The 6659-nt window shown below is 52.5% G+C and overlaps 1 pseudogene; it reads right to left on the bottom strand.

Moving 5' to 3' along the window:
- Nucleotides 1-2416: 2416 nt before the first annotated feature.
- Nucleotides 2417-2532, bottom strand: LOC149442266 (U2 spliceosomal RNA; annotated as a pseudogene).
- Nucleotides 2533-6659: the final 4127 nt, after the last annotated feature.

The raw sequence follows: 6659 nt of genomic DNA, 5'->3' as shown, positions 1-6659 counted from the left end.
TTACAGTAGTCAAGGCATGAGATGATGATGCGGTTGGAAGGAGAGGTTCGAGTCAAGAATGACGCCAAGGACTTTGGCTTGCGGGGCGGGAGTGATAGTGGAGTTGTTAGTGATGATGGATAGGATGGGGGGGGGGGGGGGTGTGGGCAGGGGGAAAGACAAGGAGCTCGGTTTTGGAGAGGTTGAGCTTGAGGAAATGTAGCGACATGCAGTCTGAGATGTCATTTAGGAGGTGAGTGATGCGGGCGGAGATAGTGGGGGTGAGGAGAGGGGTGGAGAGGTAGATTTGGGTGTCGTCGGCATAGAGGTGATAGTTGAAGCCCTGGGAGTGTATGAGTTTGCCCAGGGAGGAGGTGTAGATGGACAAGAGAAGGGGTCCAAGGACAGAGCCTTGGGGGACCCCGACAGAGAGGTTGAGGGAGGGGGAGGTGGCACCATTGTAGGTGACACTGAAGGAGCGTCGGGATAGGTAGGATGAGAACCAAGAGAGAGCAGTATCTCTGATGCCAAGGGAGAGTAGTTTATTAAGGAGGAGGAGGTGGTCAACTGTGTCGAAGGCCGCAGAGAGGTCCAGGAGAAGGAGGACAGAGTAGTCTCCCTTGGCTTTGGCGTTTAGTAGGTCGTTAGTGATTTTGAGGAGGGCAGTTTCAGTGGAGTGTAGGGGACGGAAGCCGGACTGTAGTGGGTCAAGGAGGTTATTGTCTGTAAGGTGGGAGCTTAGGCGATCGTAGACTATGCGCTCCATGAGCTTGGAGGTGAGTGGCAGCAGGGAGATGGGTCTGAGGTTGTTGGGGTCCGCGGGATCCAGGGAGGGCTTTTTGAGGATGGGGGTGATATGCACGTGCTTTAGGGGGGAGGGGAATGTGCCAGTAGAGAGGGAGATATTGAAGATGTGGGTGAGGGAGCGGATGAGGGAGGCGGGGGGGTGACCGGAGGAGTTGAGAGGGGATAGGGTCCAGGGGGCAGGTAGTGAGGCGGGCTTCTGAGAGGACTTTGGCGACTTCCTCAGTAGTGACAGGGCTGAGGGAGTGCAGTGCAGGGGGGGTTATGGTGGGCGGGGCCTTGGGAGAGGTGGGAGGCAGAGCGGTTGTGAGGGCAGAGGAGGGGGGGGATGAAGGGGTGACGGGGGTGGGGAGGCTAGGTGGGGAGGTAGATTGCAAGTTGATGATGTCCTTACAAATAGCGTCAATCTTGTTGTGGAAATGGGTGGCAATCTCGTGGGTGGTGAGAGAGGTACTGAGTGGAGGAGGGGGGGTAGAGAGCAGGGAGTTGAAGGTGGAGAAGAGTCGGCGGGGACAGGAGGAGAGGGTGTTGATCAGGTTAACAAAGTAGGCCTGCTTGGCGGCGTGGAGGGAGGAGGTGTAGGTGAGAAATGCAGATTTGTAGAGGGAGAATGTATGAGGGGACCTGGTTTTGCGCCACAGTCTCTCCAGTGCGCGACTGCGACGTTTGAGGCATTTAGTGCTGTCGGTCTGCCAGGGTTGAAGCGGTCTGGGTTTGATGATGCGTGTGGTAAGGGGTGCCAGAGAGTCTAGGGCAGCTGACAGTGAGTCATTCTTTTTTTTTTTTTTTAGTGCAAACTAGAACGAAAAAACCCGTAAGTGTTTCACAAAAAAGTGCAAGTGCCAAAACACCACACAAAAAGTGCACTTAGGGGTGTGCTTTGTCCTACCCCCGAAGGGGTTGGACCACTACCCTGATCCCTTGGGGCACGAAGCTCCTGACAGGGACAAGGTTCCCATTTGGTCCTCCTGGCCAGAAGGCCTGGTGGACCACCTTTCCTTATGTCCAGCCGAAGTCGGACATCCAGTACTTGGTCGGGGGGCTCTCCCGAAGAGAAAACCCCCCAGGGACAGGGGAGGAAGGAACCAAAAGGCCACACATCCTCCCCCTAGACTTCAGGGCAGGCCCGAGGACCCACACCTTCCATCCTGTGAGAAAAACACACACATAAGTAAAAAGCGACAAACGTGGGGTGAGAAAAAAAAAAATAAATAAATAAAAAATAATCTATAAAAATAAGAAAAAAGTGGTCGTGCCCAAATTGTGCACTGACCAGGCCCTGAGGCTTGTAGCAAAAAAATTGCCCAGGACATGGCCAAAAGGCCCGGTCCTAGAGGCGCAGTGCAAAAAGTGTTTTAAACGCGGTGACCATGTGCTCATTCACAACGTGGGGTCCCACACCCAAGTGCTACTCAGAGCACTACTACTGAGGCGACTACTCAGGGGGCACCGTGTTTGCGGACTTTCTGCCTCCTCAGCCCCTGGCCAGACCAAGGTAGAACCGTCCAAATCAGCAGGTACTGGGTCTTTCCAGTTTTCCCGGAGGAATTACTCCCAGGACCCCAGCTTAACGTGTGGCGCTCCCCGGTTTCTGTCCCTCCGGTACTAGCCTTCCGGACCCCCATCATACCAGTGAGGGTACTATACAACAGCCATCCCCGCAAAGCTAGAATGGCCAGGAGCACCCCCACTGGACACTGATAAGAACAGATACTACACTTGAGCTTAGCCAAAAGGCCGAGAAGCGATGAGTCATTGTACAAGGTGGTGGCTATGTCAGGACATGACAGTGAGAGGATGCTGTCGTGTAGGCAGTCGGCGGCCGAGTGGAGGGGGGTCGGGTTCAGGTTGTGGAGGTTGCGGCTGGTGATGGTTTGGCGTTTTTGGGGGGGGAGTTGGGGGAACGGGAGATGGAGAATGTGATGAGGTGGTGGTCGGAGAGAGGGAAGGGGGTGTTAGAGAACTGGTTGAGGGTACAGAGGTGGGAGAAGACGAGGTCCAGGGTGTTCCCTCCGAAGTGGGTGGAGGATTGAGTGTGCTGTGTGAGCGCGAAGGAGGAGGTTAGGTGGAGGAATTGGGAAGTAGCCGGGTTGTTGTCGTTGATGGGGATATTGAAGTCTCCGAGGATGATGGTCGGTAGCTCAGAGGAGAGGAAGAAGGGGAGTCAGGCAGCAAAGTTGTCCAGGAAGTGGGGTATGGACCCAGGAGGTCTGTAGATCACTGCGATCCTTAGGGGGGTGGGTTAGAAGAGTCGGATGCAGTGCACCTCAAAGGAGGGGAAGGAAAGAGAGGGTGGGTTAGGGAGGACCTGGAAGGTGCTCAGCGGTGAAAGGAGCAAGCCGACACCACCACCTCTGCGATCGCTCAGTCTTGGTGAATGGGTCCAGATGAGACCTCCATGGGTGAGTGCCGCAGGGGAAGTGGAGTCGGTGGCCTGTACCCAGGTTTCGGTGACTGCTAGGAGGTTGAGGGAGCGGGAGATGAAGAGGTCATGGATGGCGGTAAGCTTATTGCAAACCGAACGGGCATTCAGGAGTGCAACCGAGAGAGGGGGGATAGATATGGGGAGGAGGGGTACATGTATGAGGTTGAGGGGATTGCGTCGGCTGGCGTGAGCAGGGGGGTCACTAGGGGGGGTGAGGTGGTGAGGGGCCAGGGTTTGGGGAGATGTCTCCAGCTGATATGAGAAGGAGGAGGGTGAGGAAGGTGGCGTGGGAACGGGAGGTGTAGGAGCGCGTGGGTCTGAAAGTGGTGGCAAGTGGGTCAGCGGGGAAGTGGAGTAGCAGGAGGAGGTGGTGGGTGCCGTAGTGGGGAGAGGGGAGAAGTGAGGGGGCGATATAGAGCTGCTTAGCGGGGGTGGGTGGGTAGAGGGAGGCGGTTTTAGGGATGGAGGAGAGGAGGACGAGGAGGAGGAGCGCGGGCGACATGTTGGGGTGAGCGGGGTGCTGGAAAGGTCGGGGTGGGTGAGGGGGTGCTGGTCAGGGATGGCGATAACAGGGTCAAGCGGGGCGTTGCGGTAGCGATCGTCGTGGTTTGTGCTAATCTGTGATCTGTTGCGGCCGGTAGGAGAGACCGTGGCTTCAGGGGTTGTGGTGGGCCACGAGTCGCCGGGGCTTCGCCAGAGGGAAAAGCGTGCCGGAAGGCAGGGTGGTGGGCTAGCGGTCCTGGGTGGGGTGGCTGGCTGGTAGTCCCAGGTGGGGTGGTGGGCAGGGGATCCCTGGTGGGATGGTGGCCGTGCTATCCCTGGTGGGGTAGTAGCGATCCCTGGAGGGATAGTGGTTTAGGGTCCCTGGTGGTTAGGGGTTTCCGGTGGATGGTGGGATCCCTGAGTGTGTCCCTGGTGGCTGGCGGTGGGATGGTGGTTGGGCTCCCTGATGGGTAGTGGGTGCCCCTGGTGGAGTACCTGGTGTCCTGGGTCCTGGAGCGTCGGGGTGGAGGTGGATCCCTCCTAGGTTAGAAGGACCGTTGGTGGTGGTGGTAGCTTCCCCGGAGGAGCGGAGGTGTCCCGCCACGGCCGCAATTCCCGCTGCGATTCCAGCCACGGCCGGCAGGAAACACCGCGGCTTCGGGTGCCGTGGTAGGCCTCAAGCGGCTTCGGACCGCCGGAGTGCCGCTGGAGGGACAGAGTGTCTGTGGGTGTTGGTGGGGACCTCGGCAGCAGGCTCAGGGGCCCGGATGGCAGCGGATGGGGCGCAGGGGCGCCGGAGCTGGCAATCAGGTGGCTGCTCCAGGCGAGCTGGTACCCGGTGGTCCGGGATGGACCCAGGGTCGGTGAGGGGGACCCTGGGGAGGCTGGCTGGTCGGCGGGTATCAGTGCTAAAAAAAAAACCACTGACACTGTACTAATGGCACTGGGCAGGAAGGGGTTAACATTTGGGGGCAATCAAAGGGTTAACTGTGTGATGGGTGATTTTTGCTAGACTGCCTGTTTGCTAGACTGTCTCTTTGCTGGATTGGGATGTCTCTTTGCTGGACCCAGCTGGGCAAAGAGACAGCCCAGTCCAGCAAAGAAACAGACTGTCCAGCAAAGAGACATCCCCATATAGCAAAGATGGGATGTTTTGTTGCTGGACAGGGATGTCTCTTTGCTGGATAGGGATGTTCCTTCTTGGACTGGGCTCTCTCTTTGCCTGATTGGGATATTTATTTGCTGGACCCAACTGGGAAAAGAGATAGCCTGTCAGGAAAAGAGATAACCCATCTAGCAGAGACAGATGGTGCAGAAGAGACAGTCAGTGCAGAAAAGAGGCAGCCAAACCAGCAAAGATACTGCCACTCCAAAAAAAGAGACAGCCAGTTCTGAAAGGCCAGGCCAGAGTCCAAAATTTCAACTTGTACCCTTGTTTGAGGGGAGGGACTGATAGTTGCATTATTGATCTTGATGGAAAAGTCATGGAGGAGGGCAAAAGTGTGAGGGGGTGGGGAGGATATTATGAGTGGTTTTAGAAAGGTTGAACTTTAGGAAATTAGTAATGTAAAAGAAGAATGGATGAGTGAGAGGTGAAGTGAGGAGAAGACAGGTAGATTTGGATGTCATCAACATAGAGATGGATAGAACTGGAAGTCATGGGAGTTAATTAAGAGACTAAGGGTGAAGGTGTAGATGGAGAAGAGGGTGGCTCCGAGGACAGGATTTTGGGGGACACCTACAAAAAGAGGAAGTGGAGAGAAGGAGACAGAGTCATAGGTAACACTGACGGAGCGCTGTGATAAGTAGGATGAAAACCAAGATAGAGCAATGCAATGCTTGCTTTGAACTGTCATGAATGGGTTATGTTCATGACAGTTCAAAATAATAGAGATTTGTGATTGTCCATAGATAATCATACGTACAGGGTGCTGTGATTGGCCCATACACCATGAGAGAGCTGTGGGCCAACCACAGTTCACCAAGAAGAGAAGCAATGCTGTTATGATTAAGATTGACTCATAACAGCTTTGCTAACATTGTGATCATGTGATCACATATCAATCACATGATCACTGGGTCCTGATTACCTTGATTGCGCAGTGTCCCTTGTGTTGGTACAGCCACATCGGCATACCAGTACTTCGCTGTACAAGGCAGATGGGTGAGTGAGAAGTGAACGTGTGAAAATAATAAACAAACCAAACCAAAATATATATATATATATATATATATATGTTTTAATTATTAATACAGTAGTTTATAACATAGAAATGAAAAAAAAAATCATCAAGATGATAATTAAATGGAGAAAGATAAAAAGGAGTTAACTAGGGCTAATTACAGTAAATGAAGGGTTAATAAGGGGTTACACAGAGGAACATTTAATAAAAAAAACAAATAAATACATATTTGACAGGTTGCTTTTAATTGACTTCAACTGCAGATTGAAGTTCATCCCTTTGATCTGTAGATGCATAAACAGAAAGATACAAAATTAAACAATGTTTCTTCTTATCTTTCTGTTTTAGGGCTGAGCAATGCTGTTTATAAACATTGTTAGGCTGCTTTTTTTTGACAGTTCCATTTTCTGGGACATTTCTTTTGTTTACACTTCGGCTGTCAGCAGGGAAACCCCACTGAAAGCTGAATGAGTCATCTGTTGTTAAGAATGTGGCGGCCTACTCCTTAACAACGAGAAATTGACCTTTTTTTTTTTTTTTTACAGCTTTTTTAAAACTTACATTTCAGCTTTCAGTCGGGGAATCTCGCTGACAGCTGAAAGAACTGAGCCTGAAAGTATTGGTTTGCAACTATCAGAGCATTTGTACCAATACTCATGCAAATGCTTAGTATCGGCACCGATATCCATATCTACTGTACATCAATGCAACCTTAGTTTATAAATATAATTAAAAAAAAAAAAATACATCCAAATAATTTAAACCATTAAAACACACCCGTTTCT

This window comes from Staurois parvus, unplaced genomic scaffold (genome assembly GCF_062004578.1).
Source record: "Staurois parvus isolate SC_StPar_1 unplaced genomic scaffold, SC_StPar_1.0 ptg000897l, whole genome shotgun sequence".
NCBI lineage: Eukaryota > Metazoa > Chordata > Amphibia > Anura > Ranidae > Staurois > Staurois parvus.
This window is presented reverse-complemented; position numbering and strand designations above follow the sequence as displayed.